Raw genomic sequence first — 14,676 nt, 5'->3', positions numbered from 1 at the left:
CATCCATACATGACCACTGGAAAACCATAGCCTTGACTAGACAGACCTTTGTTGACAAAGTAATGTCTCTGCTTTTCAATATGCTGTCCAGGTTGGTCATAACTTTCCTTCCAAGGGGTAAGTGTCTTTTAATTTCATGGCTGCAGTCACCATCTGCAGTGATTTTGGAGCCAAGAAAAATAAAGTCAGCCACTGTTTCCATTGTTTCCCCTTCTATTTGCCATGAAGTGATGGAACCAGATGCCATGAACTTAGTTTTCTGAATGTTGAGCTTTAGCCAACTTTTTCACTCTCCTCTTTCACTTTCATCAAGAGACTCTTTAGTTCTTCTTCACTTTCTGCCATAAGAATGGTGTCATCTGCACATCTGAGGTTATTGATATTTCTCCTGGCAATCTTGATTCCAGCTTGTGCTTCTTCCAGCCCAGCGTTTCTCATGATGCACTCTGCATATAAGTTAAATAAGCAGGGTGACAATATACAGCCTTGATGTACTCCTTTTCCTATTTGGAACCAGTCTGTTGTTCCATGTCCAGTTCTAACTGTTGCTTCCTGACCTGCATACAGGTTTCTCAAGAGGCAGGTCAGGTGGTCTGGTATTCCCATCTCTTTCAGAAATTTCCACAGTTTATTGTGATCCACACAGTCAAAGACTTTGGCATAGTCAATAAAGTAGAAATAGTTGTTTCTCTGGTACCCTCTTGCTTTTTCGATAATCCAGTGGATGTTGGCAATTTGATCTCTGGTTCCTCTGCCTTTTCTAAAACCAGCTTGAACATTTGGAAGTTCACGGTTTATGTATTGCTGAAGCCTGGCTTGGAGATTTTAAGTATTATTTTACTAGCGTGTGATATGAGTGCAATTGTGCAGTAGTTTGAGCATTCTTTGCCATTGCCTTTCTTTGGGATTGGGATGAAAATTGACCTTTTCCAGTTCTGTGCCTACTGCTGAGTTTCCAAATTTGCTGGCATATTGAGTGCACCACTTTTACAGCATCATCTTTCAGGATTTGAAATAGCTCAACTGGAATTCCATTACCTCCACTAGCTTTGTTTGTAGTGATGCTTTCTAAGGCCCATTTGACTTCACATTCCAGGATGTCTGGCTCTAGGTGAGTGATCACACCATCGTGATTATCTGGGTCATGAAGATCTTTTTTGTACAATTCTTCTGTGTATTCTTGTTACCTCTTCTTAATATCTTCTGCTTCTGTTAGGTCCCTACCATTTCTGTCCTTTATTAAGTCCATCATTACATGAAATGTTCCCTTGGTATCTCTAATTTTCTTGAAGAGATCTCTAGTCTTTCCCATTCTTTTGTTTTCCTCTCTTTCTTTTCATTGATCATTGAGGAAGGCTTTCTTATCTCTCCTTGCTATTCTTTGGAACTCTGCATTCAAATGGGTATATCTTTCGTTTTCTCCTTTGCTTTTCACTTCCCATCTTTTCAGAGCTATTTTTAAGGCCTCCTCAGACAGCCATTTTGCTTTTCTGCATTTCTTTTCTTTGGGGATGGTCTTGATCCCTTTCTCCTGTACAGTGTCATGAACCTCCGTCCATAGTTTTTCAGGCACTCTTTCTATCAGATCTAGTCCCTTCAATCTATTTCTCAATTCCACTGTATAGTCATAAGGGATTTGATTTAGGTCATACCTCAATGGTCTAGTGGTTTTCTCCACTTTCTTCAATTTCAGTCTGAATTTGGCAATAAGGAGTTCATGATCTGAGCCACAGTCAGCTCCCAGTCTTGTTTTTGCTGACTGTATTGCGCTTCTCCGTCTTTGGCTGCAAAGAATATAATCAGTCTGATTTCAGTGTCGACCATCTGGTGATGTCCATGTGTAGAGTCTTCTCTTATGTTGTTGGAAGAGGGTGTTTGCTATTACCAGTGCGTTCTCTTGTCAGAACTCTGTTAGCCTTTGCCCCGCTTCATTCTGTACTCCAAGGCCAAATTTGCCTGTTACTCCATGTTTCTTCACTTCTTGTTTTTGCTTTCCAGTCCCCTATAATTAGAAGGACATCTTTTTTGGGTGTTAGTTCTAGAAGGTCCTGTAGGTCTTCACAGAACTGTTCAACTTCAGCTTCTTCAGCATTACTGGTTGGGGCATAGACTTGGATTACTGTGATACTGAATGGTTTGCCTTGGGAACAAACAGATATCATTCTGTCGTTTTTGAGATTGCATCCAAGTACTGCATTTTGGACTTTTTTGTTGACCATGATGGCTACTCCATTTCCTCTAAGTTATTCCTGCCCACAGTAGTATATATAATGGTCATCTGAGTTAAATTCACCCATTCCAGTCCATCTTAGTTCACTGATTCCTAGAATGCCAATATTCACTCTTGTCATCTCCTGTTTGACGCCTTCCAATTTTCCTTGATTCATGGACCTAACATTCCAGGTTCCTGTGCAATATTGCTCTTTACAGCATCAAACCTTGCTTCTATCACCAGTCCCATCCACAACCGGCTGTTGTTTTTGCTTTGGCTCCATCCCTTCATTTTTTCTGGAGTTATTTCTCCACTGATCTCCAGTAGCCTATTGGGCACCTACCGACCTGGGAGTTCATCTTTCAGTGTCCTATCTTTTTGCCTTTTCATACTGTTCATGGGATTCTCAAGGCAAGAATGCTGAAGTGCTTTGCCATTCCGTTCTCCAGTGGACCATATTCTGTCAGACCTCTTCACCATGACCTGTCTGTCTTGGGTGGCCCCACACAGCATAGCTTAGTTTCATGGAGTTAGACAAGGCTGTGCTCCATGTGATCAGATTGGCTAGTTGTCTGTGATTTTGATACATGTATACGTTTTTAAAAAAAGCTTTTTAATGTATATTTCATCTATGATTTATTATTGCATGAATGGTTTACGGTAGAAATTGGTGTATCTATGAATATGTGTGTGTCATAATGTATGAGAATTTCTTTGAAACATTAATTTTAGAAATCAGAGTCTAAAAACTATGTAATATTAACTCAGTTATGTGGATAATTGTTGTTGTTGTTTCGCTAAGTCGTGTCCAACTCTTTATGACCTCATGGACTGTACCACTCCAGGCTCCTCTGTCCTCCACTAACTCCTGGAGTTTGCTTAGATTCGTGTCCATTGAGTCAGTGGTACTATCCTCTGCTGCCTCCTTCTCCTTCCGCCCTCAGTCTTTCCCAGCATCAGGGTCTTTTCCAGTGAGTCATCTCTTCACATTGGATGACCAAAGTATTGGAGCTTCAGCAACATCTTTCCAATGAATATTCAGGATTGATTTCCCTTAGAATTAACTGGTTTGGTCTCCTTGCAATCCAAGGGATTCTCAAGAGTCTTCTCCAGCACCACAGTTCAGAAGTATCAGTTCTTCAGAGCTCAGCCTTCTTTATGGTCCAACTCTTACATCCATGTATGACTACTGGAAAAACCATAGCTTTGACTATACAGACCTTTGCTGGCAAAGTGATGGGTCTGCCTTTTAATATCCTGTCTAGATTTGTCATAGTTTTCTTTCCAAAGAGCAAGCATCTTTTTATTTCATGGCTGCAGTCACCATCCCAGTGATTTGGAAGCCAAGAAAATAAAATCTGCCACTGCTTCCACTTTTCCCCTTCTGTGTGCTGTGCAGTGATGGAACTGAATACCATGATCTTAGTTTTTTGAATGTTGAGTTTCAAGCCAGCTTTTTCACTCTCCTTTTTCACACTCTTCAAGGGGCTCTTTAGTTTCTCTTCACTTTTTGCCATTAGAGTGGTATAATCTGTATAACTGAGGTTGTTGCTATTTCTCCCAGCAATCTTAATTCCAGCTTGTGATTCATCCAGCCTGGCATAGCATGATGTACTTTGCATATAAGTTAAATAAGCAGGGTGACAATATATGGTCTTGTACTCCTTTCCCAATTTTAAACCAATCAGTTGTCCCATGTCCAGTTCTAACTGTTGCTTCTTGACCTGCATACAGGTTTCTCAGGAGGCAGATTAGGTGGTCTGGTATTCCCATCTCTTTAAGAATTTTCCAGTTTGTTCTGATCCACACAGTCAAAGAATTTAGCATAGTCAATGAAGCAGAAGATGTTTTTCTGAAACTCCATGGATAATTAGCAACTTTTCTATTTCTTTTCTCTGTGCTTTTAATGTTTCCTCTAAATTAAGAATGCTACTTCCTGGCTATTTGGGTTGTCATCAAAATATATTCCTTCTTGTTTCCTGAAGACAATTTAGTTACTCAGTTTAAACCCCAAAGGCTCCAATGAAGAACAGACTCATTTCTTCTCTCTTTTGTAGGTGTCAGGATCCTTACCCAGTATAGTAAGTATTAAAGTAACATCTACTTCTTTCCCTTATAAGGACCCTTGTGATTATATTAGATCTACTTAGATAATTCTGGCTCATCTCGTGATTCTTAATTTTATCACATCAGCAAAGTCCATTTTGCCATGTAAGGTAATACATTCACAAGTTCTGGAGATTAATATGTGGACATTTTTGGGGAACCCCTGCTCTGTTCTCTACAGTGCTTGTCAATGTTCAACTCATTTGTAGGGATTTGTGGATGGGGAAGGGAGACAGTAATAGAGTTGTAGGAATTGGGAGGATGTTTAAGGTGCCTTCATCTGAGCTTTAGTCTGTACTCTCAGTGGGGCACTTTCACTTAAAAAGGTATGTGGCTAAGCAGACAACATAAAAGATACCTTTAGCATTGTTCCTCAATAGACAGATTGAAGGAGTTAAGATAGGAAATTGCATGTTAAAATTAAATGAGTCATATTTCATAAAACACTTAGAACAATGTGTGATCAGAGTAAGCATTATAAATTGATGTAGAAATGTATTATATATAGATATAGTGTATATATTGAATATGTACTATATAGTAAATAAAACTCAAAAAATGTTCACAAGGAAAGGAATCTTAAGCAAACAATTGATTTGCAAATGTCATATATTCTTTTCACCAAAACAGCTGATAAGTTTTGTGAATTACTTTCCTTGGGGTATATTAAACCCCCACCATTGACTGTCAGGAGAAAAGATACCTTGCCAGGTTTTTCCACTGGTGGAGATGATTATGTATGCATTATTCACTGTCAAATTTTTATGAGGATACCAAGTTAAAATCAAAAGTGAAATGTGTATAGTAGACAATGGCAGTGTTAATTGATCTATCTCATATTACTTATTGAACAGTTACAATGTGCCAGATTCTACAATTGAGTTACAGTCCTTTTGCTTGAGGCTTTTGAATTGCAATAGGGTGAATTCTTCTGGATATGTAGATACTTATAGTATAAAGTGGATTACATGGTAGCCTAAATAACATGTAAACAAAGGAGTGTAAAAGATTATAAAGGAGAGTAATTACAATGTAAAGGTTTCTTAGAGTAAGTACCGTTTGAAATGAGTTTTGACTACAAAGGTGAAAAATAGACAGGGGCACTCCAGGCAAGGAATTAATGTTACCTAAGTTAGATAGAATATCTATGGATGTAAAATCAAAAGCTTTGGCAGAGATAGAGCCTGTTGCACCTCTGATCACAGTGGGAGCAAGAATGGGAAGGTTCAGGGTAGCTTTTAGATCGTATTCCAATTGTGAAGGTGTTGTACTTAATTCTGTAGGAGGTAATGAATTTTGAAGAGGGAGATGTGTCATCCAGCCTCCTTTTGAGAAAAATTGATTTGGCTGTCATGCATTAGATAAATGGAATGGAGGTAAGATCAGAGGGAGGGATACTAGTTAACAGCTCATTACCAAATGACCTAAGTGAGAGATAGTGGCAGCTTTGGCTAGGATAGTGGGAAAGAACTGGAAACCAGGGGATGGATGGGAGAGACATTGTATAAAGCAGAATCCACATGATTTAGCAACTTATTTAGGAGGAAAAGGGAGGGGCCCATAATGACTGGTTGCCTGCTTGGATGACTAGGATAATGTAGTATCAGAAGCTGCTTAGTCATTCAGTTTTGTCCAACCCTTTGGGACCCTTTGAACTGTAGCCCACCAGGCTCCTATGTCCATGGGATTTTCCAGGCAGTAATACTGGAGTGGGTTGTCATTTCCTCCTCCAGGGGATCTTCCCAACCCAGGGACTGAACCTGGGTCTTCTGTGTCTCCTTCATTGCAGGCATATTCTTCACTCGCAGAGCCATCGCAGAAGCCCCAAAATGGGACATATGATATATTCTGGTCTGTAACTGAATGGATGTAAAATACTACAAGAATTTTGAGAATGACCATTTCAAACAAGTCTTTGAAAATGAGATTGGATGTTCAAGTGAGAGTTAAAGAAAGAGAAGAGATTTGGGAGTTTTAGTCTAAAATAATCTCAGGATGGCGGAGAAGGGACTTTGTAGCTCAGTTAGTTCTACAAGCTCTTCTCATGTGCCCTTTCCCCATATCTGCCAAATGGTTGTCTATCCTATATTCAAACTTGGGGTCCATGACATCCTAAAACAGCAGTTCTGTTTCCACCATTCAGTTAGAAATTCCTTCTTTATTGTGAGCTCTTCAAAGTCCCTTCCTTTTGAGCCAAGTTTTGTATCCTGGGACCCTACCCTGGAGCCATTGCAGCTTTTCATTCAGTCTCAAAAAAGTTCTTCTGATATTTGAAGAAAGCTGTAACATCCCTGTTTAGGCTACTTTCCCAGTAAAGCAGGGCATGTGAATGGTGCTCAGAGGCAATGTAATATCTTTATGCCTTCTGTGGCTGTGATCCTTGCTAGTTTATTGATCCGAGATATCAGTAAACTTAGGGAAAGCAGAAAACACAATTTGAGTGTGTTCCAAACTCAGTAAGTCTAACATTTAAAACTGAATTTTAAAAATACCTAATTGGACACAAGGTGAAGGGGGAGGAAGTAGAGGGTGGGACAAATGGCGAGAGTAAAATGGAAACACATACACTGCTATATGTAAACTAGATAGTCAATGGGAATCTGCTGTATGACTCAGGGAACTCAAACTGGGGCTCTGTAACAACCTAGAGGGTTGGGATGGAATGGGAGGTAGGAGGGAGGTTCAAGAAGAAGGAGACATACATATACCTATGGCTGATTCATGTTGATATATGGTAGAAACCAGCAATATTGTGAAGCAATTATCCTTCAGTTAAAAATAAATAAATTAAAAAAAAATCCCTAATGAGAATCATCAGGGTCTCCCTATAGACAGATTCCTGGGGATACATGCATGCCTCTATTACATCTCCCACTACTTATATTCCTGTATTCTTATACTTCTTATATTCCTATGAGAAGGAATATAAGGCTTCCCTGATAGCTCAGTTGATAAAGAATCCACCTGCAATGCAGGAGACCCCAGTTTGATTCCTGGGTCAGGAAGATCTGCAGGAGAAGGGATAGGCTACCCACTCCAGTATTCTTGGGCTTCCCTTGTAGCTCAGCTGGTAAAGCATCCGCCTGCAATGCAGGAGACCTGGGTACGATCCCTGGGTTGGAAAGATCCCCTGGAGAAGGGAAAGGCTACCCACTCCAGTATTCTGGCCTAGAGAATTCCATGGAGTGTACAGTCCATGGGGTCGCAAAGATTCTGACACGACTGAGTGACTTTCATTCACTCATTCTTACACTTCTTACATTCCTATATAAGCTAAACAGTTCTAGTTCTCACAGTGATTCATATGAAATAGTTTCCAATAACATCACTCTTCTTTGGACTAACTACCATGGAGAATAATAAGACTAGCCCCTCCCTTCATCTAAATATTATTAATTAAAAAGAAATATTTAGTTGAAATCAGTTTGGTTACACCCCCCAGCTGGCTTACCTGTCAGCATGCTGCCTCTGGTGTCTGTTCATCTCTGCAGCTGGCTGTGTAACCACATGGAGGCTCTTCCCTTAATTGATGATACATTTTGTTTTGTTGTAGCTAATGTTACTCTAAGGGACATGATTCTTTAGATCCTAAATTGATCATATTTATCAGGTTGCCTTTCACAACGTGAAATGGTAAACAATGTATGTTTAGTATAGAATCCTTTTACCTAGCAGAGTTCTTCCAGTTTGATAGTAAGTTGTCAAAGTCTGGGAAGGAATTTGGGGGGTGGAGGGGAATATCATTAAAGTAGTATAGATGTAAAATGTGCTTTATAACACATTAGTGACTGGAAACGTATATGGCCACAGGCGTTGATTCCTGAAAAAATTCCCCAGTCAGTAACATGTTAAAATAAGATGATACTGCTCTTTTAATCTGAATTCTTACATAAAATAACACTATGTTTAGTTAATACAGACCTGAGTTCAAATCCTGTTCTGTCATTTTCAATTTATTTCTCCTCTGAATCTGTTTTCTTAAGTGTCAAAGGAAGACATGAATTTCTTCTTTCTAGGATATTGTGAAGGTTGAGGAAATGATGTGCATGAAATACTTAGAACCTTGTTTGGTACATAATAAGTGCTTGTTATTTTTCTCTGCAAGTCTGATTATAGTAAAACAAAAATCAGTTTTATGACATTTACATCAAATTTCATGTTGAAATAAAAGGTATAATTAAATACTTGGGGAGAAACATGTAACATATTTGTTGAGCATCAGTTTTGTTTTTGACTTTTCCTAAAAGTAGATTTTGATTTGCTCTACTTCCTTCCTATGCTTTATATAAGCAACAAAACATTCATTTTAAGGATGAGCAAGGCTAAGGATACAGTCTAGAAATATGTGGCCTTGATGTCTTTACATCTGTGCTTTTACCAAAGCTGACCTAGCATCATCTGTGACCCTCAAGAACCTTCCTATTTATAAAGAGTATTCCATTACCCGTTTGTGGCTAACCCTGAGTAAAGAACGATGTTGGGCAGATGGTGGGTACTCCTCTAATCCAGTGACTGCTGACTGCCTCCCCTCCACCACTGTGTATGTTTCATTTCTGTTCTCTCATCAGCTATATTTAATGTTATATTGAACCTATCCCTTGAGATTTAAACTTTATTTAATGTATTTTATTTCTCTTCTAGAAGTTCTAAGAATTGCCTTATTTCGAATTGATTAGGTAATTTTTATACAGATATAAATATATATATATATATATATATAAGTTCAATTCAGTTCAGTTGCTCAGTCGTGTCCGACTCTTTGCGACCCCATGAATCGCAGCACGCCATATGTATATATATACATATATATACGCATATATAGGCTTTATGCTTGTCTTTCATTTCTTTGTTTTAAAATTGCTGGCTGGTAACTTTAAATCTGGAGTTTTTCACTACAGAGAGTAGAGAGATAGCTGCTCTTTATTCTTTCTAATGAATAGAATAGAAAGTCCCTTTATTCCCTTTTGTGCTTAGTTGGTTTATGTTTGTTCATGTTTTCAATGAGCTGATCATTTTCCTTAGAATATTATTTGGGGGGGGGCAGATTCTTTGAGGCCTAGTATGAAGGGGAACTCTTCTGGAAAGGATTTCCATTTGCCTTCACAAGTGCCTAAGGTGTGATCCCTCTGGGATCACTGTAAATTAAATGAAATTCATGGCTTGAGGTTTTGGGGGAACTATGAAAGTCATATGAATTTGTGCTATAAATATACCTTAAGGATGTGTAAGAGGTTGGAGAGGGTCAAGCTTAGTTATGTTTCATCATTTTTTTTAATGATGTAGCTCTTAGCTTTACTGGATGGAGGTTTTCTCCAGTTTGAGATTTGACTGAATCCCCTATCCCTATGCTTTCAGACCTGTGCCGCCATTAAACCAAGACTACGCTAGGAGTCTGACATGACTGAGCAACTTCACTTTCACTTTTCACCTTCATGCATTGGAGAAGGAAATGGCAACCCACTCCAGTGTTCTTGCCTGGGGAATCCCAGGGACCCGGGGGCCTGGTGGGCTGCCGTCTATGGGCTCGCACAGAGTCGGACACGACTGAGGTGACTTAGCAGCAGTAGCATGGTGACTGAAATTACTAGGTTTAGTAAAAGCCCTCAGGGAAATGTCTTCAGTGGGTCACTTAATTCTTTGAGCTCAGGTTTTGCTTAGATTTTGGCCTACAAATCTTATTAACTATTTCATTTTGAGAAAAAAAAAATTCAAGTATTTTTACTTATTTTCAGTGGAAGGATTGGTTTGGACAACCTAGTTTGTCATATTACTAGAAACAGAACTTACCCACTGTTTCTTATACAGGGGTTTTCTTAACCAAATTGTATATTTAACATTTCGGATTTCTTGGACATAATTCTTATTCTCTGACCTTCCTTGCTACTGTCAACTTTACTTCTAATCTCCATTTTAACTTAATTTTACCATTTGGACAATTTTCATCAACTTTAATCACCTTGAAATAGTTACTCTCGTTAACATGATAGGGATTTTACCAAAAAATGGATGTAAGAGTTGGACTATAAAGAAAGCTGAGTGCTGAAGAATTGATGCTTTTGAACTGTGGTGTTGGAGAAGACTCTTGAGTGTCCCTTGGACTGCAAGGAGATCCAACCAGTTCATCCTAAAGGAAATCAGTCCTGAATATTTCTTGGAAGGACTGATGCTAAAGCTGAAACTCCAATACTTTGGCCACCTGATGCGAAGAACTGACTCATTGGAAAAGACCCTGATGCTGAGAAAGATTGAAGGCAGGAGGAAAAGGGGACGACAATGGTTGAGATGGTTGGAAGACATCACTGACTCAATGGACATGATTTTGAGTAAACTCTGGGAGTTGGTGATGGACATGGAAGCCTGGCGTGCTACAGTCCATGGGGTCACAAAGAGTCGGACACAACTGAGCAACTGAACTGAACTTACCAAAAAATACAATCTTAAAAAAAAAAAAAAACACCTCTGGATGATTTGGTTGTGTGATTTAAGAATGACTGCATGACTTTGAAGAAAGAGTCAGGACTTGGAAAACTGGGTGAAATAAAATGATGTAGTGAGAAACTCATGGGTAGAAAGAGAGCATTACTGAGATGATTGACCATACTATTGACATTGTCAGGGAATTAAATGAAGCCAGGGAGGTGTTATGGAATATAAGCTGATTAAAAGAGGTAAGACCGGAAGGAATGATGGAGGAACTGAAAGCATAGGAGCCCGTGTTAATCTTGGAGAATTCTAACCTGTATTGAAATTTTTATAAACTCAATGAATAAATATATAACTGTTGACCACATAAATCAGGGCTGTTTGGTAGTCTTCTCTTTTCTTAGAACTAATTATCAGATATTATCCATAGCAAGGGATATTTTGACCTCAAAAGAATATACTTGGTCATTTACTCATGTAACTTATACCTTGAAATGGTAGAAAAATACAAAGTTTCTAAAAATAGAAAGTGAAGTCAGACAGAGAAAGAAAAATATATGATATCATTTATATGGGAAATATAAAATTTAAAAAATGATGAAAATGAACTTATTTACAAAACAGAAATAGACTCACAGAGAATGAACTTTGTAGTTACCAGGGGGAAGGATTGGGGAAGGGTAGTTAGGGAGTTTGGGATTGACATGTACACACTGCAGTATTTTAAATGGATAACCAACAAGGATCTACTGCATGGCACATGGAACTCAATATTCTGTAACAACCTAATTGGGAATATAACCTGAAAAAAAATAGATATATGTATATGTTAAAAGAAACAAAAAAAAGAAAATAAGATATCTGATATTTTATGTTTTTTTTTCATCTGGAGATAATAGAAAGAATTGGAGAATATCCGAGAATGTGAGAAAGTCTCACCATGTTATTTTCCTACCAGATTTTATTCACCTGCTATGCTTTCTCATTTGTAACAGTTTAATGCAATATAGTTGAAAGGAGGGTATAATATGTGATTATATTATGGAGTATAATACATGAACAAACTGGGTGAAATAATATATACTACTTTATCTCTAAATTTTGAGGTGCTTAAATGTTTAAAGTTGCTTGACTAAGCAACTTATTAAGCTATTTCTGTCTCTGGCAATATGCTGTTTTGCATGTATTTTCCTACTGAATCCTCAGAAAATCCTAAGAGCTAGAAATTACTATTGCTATTTTATAAGTGAAAATAAGACTCATAGAAAATTAGTAACATGTAACTTTATTGTTCATGAGATTCTTCCACTTATATTTAGTTTCATGTACATTTTAACTGTGATCCTCATATGAATCCTATGAGTTAGGTCAGATATTATTACTCACTTTATACATGAGGACAAAAAGACTCAAAGGGGTGAGACTTGCCAAACCAAGCGGCACACTGCTATAGATGGGTGCTCAGTCTCAGTGCTTCTAATTAACAATGCATTAACTGTGCCATGGTGCCAACACTTCTTTGACAGATAAGTGATGATGATAACTTTAATCATTGTACAGAGCTTGGGATTTAGAAAACAATACTGATCAACAGTAACTTCATTTAATAATTTGTATATCTTATGTCTAATGCTATGAGAAGAACCCAAGGGATGTGCACAATGTGTGAAGAATGCTAAAAATAATGTAAGAAGTAGACAATATAATCATAAATAATAATCTGTATCCCAACAATTTATTTAGCTTTGTCAGATACATATTTTTAAAAGTATTATTCTTTTTTATGTGCTCCAATGGTTACAACCAGGAAATATTTGTAACATAAAGCCATCACTCCGAGATAATTTTTTATTTCTTTTCAGATGTCAAAAATATTGAGTTTGTAAATGTAGATATGATGATCAAAGTCAAAAGGAGTGTGCAAGGTAAACTGTTAAGCTAATTGGCTAGAATTGGTTTTGCTTTGTTTATTTTAGATTCTTACTGCAAGTAAACAAGTATGTCATGGAGTCATAGAATCAGTGAGAAAAAACCATATCTGTTAGCTATTAATAATTCTGACATTTAAAGGTCATATCAATGTATTTCAACTCTGGAATTTTAAAAATGTTTATAGTATAATACATTAAAGAGTTTGAATGTGCTTAGTCGTTCAGTCTTGTCAGACTCTTTGGGACCCCATGGACTGTAGCCCACCGGGCTCCTCTGTCCATGGGGATTCTCCAGGCAAGAATACTGGAGTAGATTGCCATGCCCTCCTCCAGGGGTTCTTCCCAAGCCAGGAATCGAACCCAGGTCTCCCGCATTGCAGGTAGGTTCTTTACCATCTGAGCCACCAGGGAAGCCCAAGAATACTGGAGTGGGTAGCCTATACCTCCATGGGATCTTCCCAACCCCAAAATCAAACCGGGGTCTTCTGCATTGCAGGCAGATTCTGTACTAGCTGAGCTACCTAAGAAGACCTAATAAATGTTAGAGATTGGACTTAAAGCTCATGAACCTTACCTTAGCGCTATACTGTAAACCCTTAAATACTCCCAACAGGAGATAAGTGTTTCCACAATTTAAGGTCTGGTAACTGTGTGTCTTGGGATCATGCTAAAACTGCAAATTTTTAGAGTCACTTAAATGTTTCTTAGCCATATAAGTCTTGGGTTACAGATGGAGTAGTCAGGAAATAATTATAGGAGTGAAAATTAAGATAAAGCTCAGATTAATTATAGCTCACATATTTCACTGTTTTATATTTTTGCTTCCTTTTTGGGCATAAATACAAACTGAATATTTTTAACATTTCTGTCAAAACACATTTCGTAATGCTCATTTTTATTTTTACATTAATTTTTTGGGGGATAGAGTTGCTTTATAATGTTTTGTTAGTTTCTACTGTACTAACTGAATTCATTAACTGATTCACTAAGTGAATCAGCTGTAAGTGTACATATATCCCCTCTTTTTCTGATTTCCTTCCCCTTTATGTCACCACAGAGCAATGAGTAGAGTTCCTTGAACTATACAATAGATTCTCATTAGTTATCTATTTTATACATAGTATCAATAGTGTATATATTTCAATCTCCCAATTCATCCCACTGCCCCCTTTTATCTATACAGTTGTTCTCTATGTCTGTGTTTCCACTTTGGTTTTGCAAATAAGATCATTTATACCATTTTTCTAGATTCCACATATAAGCATCAATATATATTTATCTCTGACCTACTTCACAGTCTCTAGGTCTATCCACATCTCTACAAATGACCCAATTTCATTCCTTTTTATGACTAATATCCCATTGTATATATATATATATATATATATATATATATATATATACTACATCTTCTTTATCCATTCCTCTGCTGATGGACATTTAGGTTGATTCTATGTCATGGCTACTGTAAATGGTGCTGCAATATTGTAAATAGTGCCCCTGCTTCATGACTTCTAACATCCCACTGGCCCAAGCAAGTCACATGGTAGACTCAGACTCAGTGGAGGTTACATGTCAAAGTATATGGATACAGGCAGGAGTGAAGAACTGGGACTATTAAGAACTGGTCATGCTTTACTAATTGAATCTAATAAAGTATATAACCTTCTGATTCTCTAATTAGAACTGAATCCTAAAAGACAGACTACCTTAAACACACACACACACACACACACACACTTTGTTCATTTTCTGCTTATCTTGTGGTTTTTGCGAATATGATTCATTAGCTAAAATATTCATTTCTGTAGAGTCTGAGGAAAAGAATAGCAGACTTTTAAATAGAAATATCACATAGTATGGACTGTGTGCTCAGGATACAAGACAAATATCTACATGTTTATCAAGTAAAATTTGTGTGTATGGACATTTTATTTACAAGCATACCTTGCAAGAAAAGCACATTTAAAAAAATAAAAATGAGCTGATCATTCTAAAAACATT

At 37.6% G+C, this 14,676-nt stretch overlaps 1 protein-coding gene across 2 annotated transcripts in view; it reads left to right on the top strand.

Moving 5' to 3' along the window:
- The window catches only part of IL1RAPL1 (interleukin 1 receptor accessory protein like 1), a 1,447,392-nt gene that overhangs the window by 770,958 nt on the left and 661,758 nt on the right, over positions 1-14,676 (top strand). The window lies entirely within an intron of this gene.

This window comes from Giraffa tippelskirchi, chromosome X (genome assembly GCF_054371585.1).
Source record: "Giraffa tippelskirchi isolate mGirTip1 chromosome X, T2T-mGirTip1v1.2.pri, whole genome shotgun sequence".
Classification (NCBI taxonomy): domain Eukaryota; kingdom Metazoa; phylum Chordata; class Mammalia; order Artiodactyla; family Giraffidae; genus Giraffa; species Giraffa tippelskirchi.
This window is presented reverse-complemented; position numbering and strand designations above follow the sequence as displayed.